Source organism: Tenrec ecaudatus, chromosome 10, assembly GCF_050624435.1.
Source record: "Tenrec ecaudatus isolate mTenEca1 chromosome 10, mTenEca1.hap1, whole genome shotgun sequence".
NCBI lineage: Eukaryota > Metazoa > Chordata > Mammalia > Afrosoricida > Tenrecidae > Tenrec > Tenrec ecaudatus.
In genome coordinates, this window is record NC_134539.1 from 91,019,382 (window position 1) to 91,032,036 (window position 12,655).

Genomic DNA, 12,655 nt, shown 5'->3' on the forward strand with positions numbered 1-12,655 from the left:
TTTTATATAACAGAAGGGGGAAATAAAGAGGTGAACATGTTGATTAGAATGTATAGAAATGATAATTTTGTGCATTGCTTGTGGAAGTCAAATGATGTAGCCACTATGGAAAACAATCTGACAAGTCTATAAGATGCTAAACTGAGTTCCTGTACCACTCAGACGTTCCACTCCTGGGTATGTATGTATTCAGAAGAACGTGGTGCATACATAAAATGGAACAGCACTGAACCCCAAAGAGACATGGACTTCTGATACGGGCTGCAGTCTGTGTTCATTGACGGTGAGAGCATTGCGCTAAGTGATATAAAGCAGACACAGAAGTGCAAACAGTGTGTGACCCATTTATATAACATTCCTAGGATAGGTTGAAAATATATAGGCAAAATTTTATGCAGAATTAGGGAAGGTGGAATTGGGGAGTTATTATTGAATAGATACTATGTTTCTGTCCAGTGTGATAAAAATAAAACAAAAAAAACCTTCAGGAAATAGTAGTGTTGATGTTTGCACAATGTGGTGAATAGAATCAATGAACACTTAAAAGGATTTAAATGGAATTTTCAAATTATATATATTTTAATACAATAAAATACGCACATTAAGGGCCACACGGGTATGGATAGTTACTCTCTAGACATCAGCTGATATAGAGTGAGTTATGTCCTTCTAAATGTATATTGATTTACTATCTTTTATATGTTTGCCGGTGGATCTGATGCCATTTGGAAACGGGGTTTGTTATGCTAATGAAGTCTGTTAGAGGAGGGTTTTCCAAACCCAATCATTTCTGAGTGGTAGTAAAAATGCCAGAATAGATGCAGATACAAATACAGGGGAAGACAGACCCCATGGGATTATAGTGTATGAGTCAAAGATTACCAGAGAATGCTAAGGAACCAAGGAAGGAAGCACCATGACTGGGTCCTAATTTGGACTTTTCACTTCCAGAACTGTAAGACATGAACGTCTGTTCTTTAACCCTATCTCCTTTTGATTGTTGTTTTCCAACAGCATAAGATAATTTAAAAATTGGTTGAGAATACCGAGAAAAAGAGCACGATGTATTTGTCCTAAATAATAAAGCAAGAAATAGAGATTTTTTTTCATGAACAACCCAGGAGAGGGGAAAGCTACATGGCAGGAGGCAAGAACCTTGAAAGAAGGGACAGAGAAAGATAGCAGAAGAAGTCAGGACTAGCTAATTTTAAAATACTGGCAGCTTTAGTAGTTGATTTCTAAGCTATCTGCTTTGAAGTGTGGTGATTTAATTGCCTCCATTCCCTTCCAACCATCAAACCATCACTTACAGAGGGATGTTTGGGCTTGAAGGGAATCAGTAGTGCCCAGCACTGCTGGCCTCAAGATCAGTGTTGGAATCCATGAGCTTCCCCATGAGATAGATGAGGCTGTCTGCTCCTATAAAGATGTATAGTCACAGAAGCTCTATGGAGCAATTCGCTGTCTTAAAGAGTGGCTATGAATCAGAATCAGCTCAATAATAGTAGATTTCCATATTATACCTTCCCAGGGACCAGTGGGAGAGGCAGGCCCATGCTAACACCCACCTCGGGGCTAGGGACACCTTGCCACCACCACTGGTCTCACACCTGATGGGTACACTCAACTCTCCACTTGCCCCCAGCAACCACCCATTGCAATGATTCCCATGTTGACTAAGCCGTGAACTTCTGGCACCATGCGTTTGACTGCTTGAATGTTCAGACAGCTCAGTTCTCCCGACGATGGCTACAACTGCTAGAAATGGACACACATGAAGACAGAACCCAAATATGTAGACCTGTTTATATTTTGTCTTTATAGTCTAGGTCCTTATGAACACACACACACACATACACACACACACAGCTAATGACAACTACCACCCACAATTTAGTCTGTAGAAGTCATGTTATATAATTCTTTAAGACAGAAGGCAAAATAAAAGCTAGCAAAGCAGATATGGAAAGACATTGTATAATGATTAAAGAGTCGATTCAAAAGTAGATATAATCATATTAAATATCTTCACACCCAGTGAAAGAGCTTCAAAATGCTTAAAGCAAACATGAACAAAACTGATGCATGATTAGACAACTCCAGAGTAATAGTAGGTGATTTTAACACACCACTTTCGATGAAGAATGACTATGAAGTATCTCAAAAAAGACACAGAAGATGGCAACAACAAAATTAAGCAATTTGATCACATAGACAAATACAGAACACTCCACCCATCAAAAGCACAATTCACATTCTTTACCAGGGTATATGAATCATTTCCCAGAATAGAGTAAATGCTAGGTTACAAGATACACGTCAATAAAATATAAAACATTGAAATAGTACAAAGTACCTTTTCAGATCACAATGCAACACAATTACAAATTGATCAGGGGAATATGGAGAGGAGGTCTAATACACAAACACTGACTAACACCCTGCTGAGAAACTGCTTCACCACTTGTCTGTCAGTTTGTTGTCCTGTGGTGGCTGGTGTGTTGCTGTGATGCTGAAAGATTTGTCATTCGGTATTTCAAATACTAGCAAGGTCACCCAAAGTGAATAGATTTCAGCAAGGGCTTCCAGTGTTAAAGAACAGTTTACGAAGGAGGAATAGATTTTCCATTTCAGAGGAATTAGTTACTGAAGACCCTATGGATAGCATGGGAATACTAATGGTTGCTGAAGACCTAAAGGACAGAAGCAGAAATTGTCAGAAATGGTGTCAGAAGATGAGCCTCTCATGTCAGAAGCTACTCTAATTGTGATGGTGGAAAAGCTTCCTTCTCAAAATAGAATTGACCAAAATGATGTGAATGGAGCAACACCTACAGGAGTAAAACATGCAGGACCTACATTTGATGGTGGGGCATGACTCAAAATGAGAAGAAACAGATGCAAACATCCATTAATATTGTGAGATAGTTAAGGTTTATTGTGCCAACCTGACCTATAAACACGTGGGGTTAATTGAAGGGCAGAGAGACAAATGGCTCGGTGAGCCTCGCCTTTCTTGTTCTCGGGTCTCTTGCTTTCTGATGGTTGGACCAGGGTGCAGCTGCCCTAGCCAGTTCCTTGCTTCAGCTGGGAAGGCTAAATTCCTGCGAAGAATCCCTGTGGAGAAGCCACATGGGCCTACCCTGATGCTGCACTGGGTGCTGAGCTGCCATGTGGAGACCTCTGCCAGTGCTGAGATGCTTACAAGCTCACTGATTCGGCTTTCCTCCTGCAGTTGGCATCATTGCGTGTGTATTGTGAATTTGAGGAGGACTTTGTGGATTGGTGGCGGGCATATGCACTAATGTTGGACTTACGGGCTTGGGCAGCACTGGGTTGGGATGTTTTCTTAATGTGCACTTACCCTTTATATAAAACTCTCTCTTATACATGAGTTTCTGTGGATTTGTTTCCCTAATTTACCCAGGCTAACACAAATTGTAACTTGAAATGCGCAAAGTATGAATCTAGGAAAAATAGAAGTTGTGAAAATGAAATGGAATGCATCAAGATTGATATTCTAGGCATTAGTGAGATGAAATGGGCTGGTATTGTCAATTTTAAATCAGAAAAATATCCACAGCTAAAACTAGGGCAGGGGCTTACTGTGGGACAGACCACATATGCAAGTTCAGGTTGAAGTTTAAGAAAATGAATACAAGTCCATAAGAGCTAGCATATCCCTTTGAGTAAATCCTCCCAGATTTTAAAGAGCATTTCAAGAACAGACTTTCTGCATTAACCACTTATAACAGAGATCTTGTTAGCTACGGGGACGATATCAAGAACAACATACATATAGAAAGTAAAAAGCCACTGAGACAGGACAGAAAGAAAAGATCAAAGTGAATGTCAGAAGAGAACTGAAACTTGCACTTAGTTGAAGAGTCACTAAGGCAAATGGGAGAAAGGACTAAGCCAAAGAGCTGAATGGAAAGTTTCAAAGGGAAGCTCTAGAAGACAAAATAAAATATTATAATGAATATGCAAAGACCAAAATGAGAATATGCTCGCCATATGTTAAACTGAATGGGCTCAAGAAAAAATATAAGCCTGGAGTTGTATTATTGAAAGATTTTAGCCCCAATAAAATGATTAAATAAATAAATAAATACTGATTTTATGGGCAAAACATTGAATGATGCAAGAAACATCAAAGAAAATGGAAAGAATGTACAGCCAGTGTGCCCAAATGAACTAGTCACCATTCTACCACTTCAAGAGGTAGTCTATGAGTAAAACCCAGTGGTACTGAAAGAGGTGTCCAAGCTGCAATGAAAGCAGAAGCCAAAACAAGACTCCAACTGACGGAATACCAACTGATGCATTTCAAAAAGTTGATGACCCTGGAATTATGAATGTGAAGAGGATACTTCATAGCGGCTATGATTTGCATTTCTCTAAGAACTATTAAATGTATTTTCATGAGCATATATTTTGGGGATATATTTCTCTTCAAAGTCTTTGCCCATGTTTTAATTGGGATTATTGCCTTCATTATAGAACTGGAAGAGTTCTTTAAATTCCAGACTTTTTGTTGTTGTTCCTTGACATTAAGACGGCTCTCACTCATGGTGGTAACTCGAGGTGACAAAACTTGGACTTGTGTCAGCTTCAGGAGCATTGGAGTATTACTGTCTTAAACCACCTACACTAAGTTTTTTTTAATCCATCAGTGTGAATATGTCTTCCCTTTTATCTAGGCCTTCTTTAATTTCTTCCAATGAATTTGTAGGTTATAGTGCACATATCTCATGTTTCCTTGGTAACCCATAATCCTAGTTTATTCTTTTGGAGCTATTGTAAATGGATTTGTTTTATTCATGGACTTACTTTGACTTTCATTCCCAGTGCACAAGGTGAAATAGATTTTTATATACTGATTTTGTATCCTGTAATCTTAGGGATCTTGTTGATTAATTCTAATAGTTTGTGTTTATGTACACATAAGTGTATTTCCTAAGATTTTTCTTGAGAAAAGATCCTGTCATTTTAACATAATAGTGTTGACTTCTTCCTTTTTGATTTCAAAACTCAACCAACATAGCAAGACTCGTCGCTGCCATAATATCAATTTTGACTCATAGTGACACTATAGAACAGAGTAGAACTGCCCCTGTGGGTGCCCAAAGCTATAAATGTTGTCAAGGAACTTGACAAGAGTGTCCAGTACCCAGACTGACTAAAGAGGGGAAAGCAGTAATCTTTGTAATGCTCCCTATCTTAGGAAGAGTGCTTTGAATCTTTGCTTATTAAATTCACTGTGTTTTGCTTCTGCTCTCTCATTCCAGAGATGCCATTGATTAGCTTGAGGAATATCTCTTTTACAAGGGGGTACCCCCCCAAAAAAAAGCTCTAATAAGCAGAGCTTTTGTAGTAGTATCTCCCCCGCCCCCCACCATCCCCAGTAGCATCACTTGGGAAGGTTCTCTCTGGTCACAGTGAATTCTTTCATAAAAGTAAACGAATAAAAAATGAACTTTTTTGTGATGGCCGATTTAAGAAGACAGCATACGGCTTTGGAATTTTGTTTCATACTGGGGAAAATGCCACAAAACTATTGTGATGTGAACACAGCTAACAAGGACACTGCTATAGGAAATACTCAAGTGTATGAGTGGCTTTCTCATTTCAAAAAAGGTGGAATATTGATTGATGACAAATCTCATTCCAGATTTCCATCATCTTCCCACATGGATGAAATTGTTGACTGATAGTGCATTTTTTATTTCATTCCACCAGGTCAGACTGTTAATGAAGCTTTCTATTTAGAGGTTCTGAAAATATTGCATAACAGCGTGCAACAAAAAAGGCCTGATTTGTGGCAGTTGGGAGACTGGTTTTTGCCAGCAAGACAATGCACCTGCTCATGCAGTCATCCCAGTGCACCTGTTTTTTGCCTGTCTTGCCCCACACACCATGCTCACCTGACCTTGCTCCATGGAACTTCTTTTCGTTCCCATGAATGAAGAGAGACATGAAAGAGTAATGCTTTAACTATGTAGCAGAGGTGAAGAAAAAACAAGAGAGGTGCTGTCAGCTATCCAAACAGATGAGTTTGAAAAAATTCCAAGGATGGAATTACAGATTTGACAAATGTATTAAGTATAATGAAGAGTACTTTGAAGGTTATAAGGTTGTTTTGTAAAAATTAAATTTAAAAAGCAACTAGAGTACAGAAAAATATTAGATTATTTTAAATATTAAATATTGTTCTTGGATATGATTTTTTTAAGGCAAATGTTAGGTATCCCAACAAAGAAAAACTAAGGGAGGATTCAAATTTCTAAATCATTTTTCAACAAAATATTAGCAAGTCAAATCCAGCAACATCTAAAAAAGATTATGTGCTATGTGTAGGTGAATTTATCCAGGTATGTTTGATTGGTTCAATGTTTACAAATCAATTAATGTAGTACATTACTTTAATAAAAGAAAAAACAAAACCTGCACGATCATCCTTATCAATGCAGAATAAGATGTGACAAAATTCAGTACTCTTTCAGGATGAAAACAAATAAATGAACAAAAACTCAACTCTGAACAAAGTAGGAATGCAAGGGGGTACCCAAAGAAAATGGAAATTTTTTTCAAAGCTATGTGATAAGAGTTGTATGAGCCCCTAATAAAATGTTTTTAAAAAAAGAGTGTGCAATCATCACCAACATCAGTTGCAGAACATTTTCCTCATTTCTGTACTCATTGCGATCAGTTCTCCATTTCTCCCTACATCACCCAGATTTGCCTATCCTACAGGTCAATAATTTTGAAGATCATATTTCTATCTCACTATTCTTACCCCAAATAATTCTGTTCTTCAATTTTACCCTATGTCAAAACAACTGTTTTGGCATCCTTGAGGGCTTAAAATTGTGTTACTTTTAAATATTCCTTGAGTTTGGGAAACAAAAAGCCATTTGAAGAGACAAGATCAGGATGTATGGAATATTAAGGTGTATAGAATAAGGTTTCCCAACAAATTTATGTTAAACTGCCCCTGGTAGGGGGAAATAATCCCTCTGTGTAACTTTCCCGGTCATTTTTTGATCAAAGCAATGTTCAATTTTCTTCAAACTTCTTCCTAAGAAGTCCTCATTATCATCATATGTCCTTTGAGAAAATTTACCAGGATTGTTAATTCTTCATATATTCTTTCTACCTTTCTGCCGCCTCCTTTATACCTATGTTGGTATGCTTGAGCGGTCTCCACTGGATCTGTAACACTTCACTTCTTCCTTCTTCCTTCTTCTCCTTCTCTTTCCTCTTTTTGTTCCCAGATTAAATATATATATATATAAACTACTTCAGCTGAAATATATTCCAATTTGTTGACCTTTACTTTACCTGTTCAAATCTACCATTGAATATTTCCAGTAAATTTTGTATTTCACTTATTCAGATTATTTAGTGTTTTTAAAATAATTTATATCACTTCATTTATATTTTCTATAAGAAGTCTGGAAAAGGTTTATGGAAAAAAGTTGAATTTAAAAATATATATATTTTAATTTTCTAAGATCTTTCTTGCAAGTACGACATCTGGAATTCCTAAGAGAGAGTTTTTTGTTGTTCTGCCCACATTGATCACAATGTATACGACTTATTTTCTTATGTCTTTGAATGTGCCATTTTGTGTGTATGTGTGTGTGCACGCTGGAAACTGAAACTTTATTTTATACAGCAACACTGAAAATTTAAAAAAAATTTTATTTATACAGTAACAATGAAAATAAAAATCAACACTGAAAAAAAAAATCCTGTCTTTCTCCCACAGAAAGGCTGTTGAATTCAAACTACTTACCTTGTGGTCAGCAGCTGAATGCATAGCTTTTACACCACTAGGGCTCAGTTGCCTTAGTGGTCAGCGGATACCTGGGTAGAGATTGCTCTGTCTACGGGGCTGCATTGGTTAAAGGCGATGACTTGGATCGGGCCGGTTTCTTTTTGCTTTTATGGGTCAGCAGCATTCCATAAGCCTGCACTTTCCATTTGTTCCGGCAACACTCATGATATCCACATTTAAGTTGGATACTTAATACACATGAGGCATCTTTATGAGCACAACAATTCTGCATTATTCTAGCGTTTCTCAACAAGAGTTTTTTTTCCATGTATCAGTTATATAATGATACTAATGATCCCAAGGAGCTGCCCCCTTGCTGAGTGTCCCGTTGGCTAATAGTAATATAAATCTTTTGAGTTTACACAAAACATGCTTATTCCTTTGGATTTTGTTAGTGAATGCAAGTTGATAAAGTCACCCAAATGAACACAAGCAATTGGTAATTTGCCTATAAAAGATATGATCTTAACTTTCTGGGCAAAGGATACTGGGAGGAATGGAGAAGATCACAGACAAAGCCCAAGATAAAGGTACTAGTGGCGGGGGTGAAGGCAACTAAAGGGAGGATGGATTCCAAATCCATGCTCTCACCTCCATGCAGCCCCACGGGCAAAGAATGGGAGTACTGGAGACATGTCTTCTCTTGGTTGTAAATATCCACGGGAATTGTTTTCAAGTAATGGTCTTTCTTTTTTTCTAGGCTCAAAGGAAGCTGTCTTTGAACACGCACACAATACAATGATTTTGTCTGCTTGCTAGGCAGAGGGGCCTAAAGAAAGCAAACCCAAGACCCCTCACACAAATGATTAGAATTGTGAAACGTTTTAATAATTTGTTGTGGAGATTCACACATATTTTAGGATATCAAGGATGAAGATACAAATAAAAATAGTAATTTTTCATTCATTAGATGATCCGATAGTACTGACAAGACTTGTAATACATTTAAAGTTTTAAAATTTGAAAGCATATTCCCATTGATTTTCCATTTTTAGCATAACACCAGTCTTAAAGGTAAGCCATGCTTCTTACAATTTTGTAGCGACTATAACTGAGATCTAAATGTCTCATAAAGTTATTGAACAAAAGCTTCAAGCAAGTGTTTACTGACTGTCCAGTGCATTCTTTACTGCCTATATCCTTATATTAAAAAATCAAGACATTAAGACTTACAGTGTCAACTCGGCCCATTGCCTTATCAACACATACAGTGGAAACTCAGCAAATGCTTGATATCTTCATATTTAGAAATTATGTGTGCTCCTTGGCTTAGATGGCCAAAAATTTGCAACTGAGATGTAAGGTTTGCTTGGAATCACAAAGAGAGGCAAAGTTTGATGTGCAGACTTCTCTTCCTCTGTGACATCTCCGACATTGTGCAAGAGAGAATGATTCTGAGATAGCGCATCTTTTCTCACAGTAAAATTATTATATATTTTTAAAGAAGAATAAACTGCCATTTTCTGTAGAGGCAGAGCAGTGTTTGGATAATCTGAATGATACGGGTTTTTATCCTTTTCTTTCCTGGCAAGCATTAAAGATGAAAGGTGTCACTCTTTGACCCATTACCCTTGTAAAATGATGAGCTCCTGCGTGTGTCCTGCCACTTCAAAGGTTCACTGGAATTCAGCTTCCGGGAGAAAAGACGGCTTGAAAACTTTTTTGTCCAGCACTGGAGTGCCCTTCGGGGTCTTCATGCAGCACCCTTGTGGATTGCTCTAACTTTCAATGTTCACTAAAATTTCCATCTGACTTTTCCCTCTTTATGAGTTTCTATACAGGAAATCAGGCATCTCCTGTCATTATTCAGACCTGTATGGAATTGACCTCTAGTTTTGTATGGAATTGACCTCTAGTTTTGGAATTGACCTGTATGGAATTGACCTCTAGATATTCCCTATCACCTCAATGATCCAAAAGTAAAGGGACAATTGGTGCTCAAATTCTGAAAACTGATCGTGCTTCGCTATCCGGTTGTTTAGCCAGTTATCAAGAGGTGTCAGAGCATGCTCACAACAGCAGATAGCAGTGCTCCTTGTGAGATCGTACAGGGCCTGGGCGTACAAGTAGTCAGGCATAAACTTTTAACCAAAATGCTGGTGGTTCAAACTCACCCTAACTGTATGCAGGGCAGGACGTGGGGCTGACATCTGACCTCCTCTGACATCACAAAGGAGAAAGAGAATCAAATTCAACATCAGCCCAAAGCAAATCTCTGACCTCTGAGGCAGAGGTCAAATGCGACTCCACCTTCCAACCTTTCTACTAATTCTGATACCAAGCCTTGCTCTCAGGGCATGCTCTATCTCTGGGCTGTGTTCTATAATCCATTGCAATCGTCCCGCAGAACTCACGGACCACATTACGATTGTGGGGGTGTAGTAGTGAAATTTCCAAGCTACACATCTGGATTTGAAATGCTCAGAATACAATTCTTCTGGTGGAAAGCAACTTAATCACCTACAGGCACACCTCTCTCTAGACTTCAGCCTCTCAGCTTTGTGACCCCTTAGCCTCTATCCTGACCTGGTCAGGGTTACAGAGCTCCTGTATTACTGCCAATAAATGCCCAAAGGGCAGAGCAATCTATCATGAACCTCAGCCTGAAGGCACTCAGCTCTAGGATCAAGTATCAGCAAACCTGGCTGCCCCGATGAAATTCATGGAAGCACTCAACATCTTAAATGAGTCTTCTGTTGGAAAGCAATCAGCTCTGCTTAACTACATGAGCCAGGAACTCTCTGAAGCATCTGGTGCCCTGGCTCCTGGCTTGCTTGCTTCTGGTGTCCTTCTGGAGTCACAACTCTGTCCCATTTATCGAGGAGTTCCAGGACACAGGGATTTTGAGATACAGAGCACAAGCTTTATTTACCCTTGGCTCTTCTTTCTTGATGGGAAAAATACTCCATTCTGCCTTCTTAGATTACTCATTTAAAAGTCTTCCCGAAAGCAAAATTGATCAGTTTCTTCCTTAAAATTTTGTACCCCCTATGCGTATTTCCCCCTAGTCATGTGGTAGGATTTACAAAGACTATGACAAAGGAGAAGGAGAAGAAAGCCATACCAAATAAATCACTGGACAGCACAGAGACCTCTTTGGAGTAAGGCATGGTCATCTACATCAGGGAGATCACGATCTTGGAAGTTTGCTGTAGTATCATTTGATTCTGCACGTGTAGGGTTGCCGGGAGTCAGAATGGACTCAATGACAAGCAACAAGGAACAATTGTGAGTCTACTTCTAGAACTTACTGAGAGAGGAGGGACAACAGGCCTCTAATTCAATACCTGCTTTTATTGATGGCATTGTACAAATAGGCTTAAAATCTAAAAGCACGTGAAGTTCAAGGTTCTATAAAAGGGAAGGGTGGATTGTACACTGGTCAAGACCCCTGTTGCCCTTCTCTCTACAGCAGAACGCCAATTCTTGGTCTTGAAAAATCTGAAAACTAACCTATCTGTTCAGATACAAAATGCAACACTTTGCAAACCTGTCTTCCGTCCAGAGTAAGCACCAACATCTTCCATTAGTTCTGCTTGCTGGGGTAATACTTCTTAACTAACTGAATATTTCCCATGCTGATGATTGTATCTTTATGTCAATCTCAAAATGATGATTTTGAGAACTATTTTTCTGAATCAGTTCTTAACTATCTAAACCACTGTCGATACATAGGTGCTGCTTTGTTGTTGTTTTATTCAATGTAACAGAGACTAAATGTTGTTTCCATTTGCAGTGAATCGGGGGTAGTTAGAATTGGGTGGCTCCTCTTAGCCCATTCTCTGATGGAGAGTTTTTCACATAAGCAACCACCAATCATGCCATTGCTGCTACGCTAAAGTTCTCGTTCTGCTTTGTAGCAATGTTGGCCCACCTCCCACAATTTTCATTCCTGTTCTATATGACATTATTTATCTAATCCATATGCACAATCCTTACCCTATTCCACCTCATTCCCTAGAAACTCAATATAAACCTGTTTCATACTTTTACTAGTATTTATGAGTGCACACTCAAGCACAAACAATGATCAGTTAAATATGTCAAACAAATATCCAGAGAAGTTCATAATTTAACAAGAAAGCATTCTTATATTCCTACACAGCCTAACTGATTTGAAACAATGGTACTTTGAATTAAAAAAAAAAGTATTCAACAAAGTCTTAAAAAAAAACCCAACAAAATCTTGGTATGGCTTGGGTTTTAATAAATTGTATAGGATCATATCTACAATTTTAAAGGGTTTACATTGATATAGCTGCATGACTTCTAAAATTCAAAACTTACCTCTAATTACTAAGCTAACTTATATATAAAGAATATAAGAATTTACATATTCTTCAAATTCAGATATACATTTTGTCAAATTCAGATATACATGTTTGATCTGTCTCTGTGGAATTCCTAGCTTCTTTTACTAAAGATGTGTTGGGGATTTGACTTCATGTTTCCTGTGTAAAGAAATAAGGAAGCATAACTCTGTAGGAGACAGTTTTCTTGTTACTAGTAATTATTAGCATACATACATTGTCAAAATATTAAATACCTGAGAAGAACTCCTTAGACAACACTCCCAGAGTTCATTTTGTTGGTTGTTAAATGATGCCTCATTGCTAGATCTGAGCTACCCAGCATAGCACTAGACACATCATATGGGGCATTTCTCAGTGATACAGCAAGCTGATGAAAACCAAATTCAAGTCTGACTGACTCCACACTCTGTTCTGTACCCTAAATAGATGATTAGATTGTGTCAAGAATAAACTTCTAGATCTGATACACAAATATAATCAGTAATTAATTGAGGCGCAC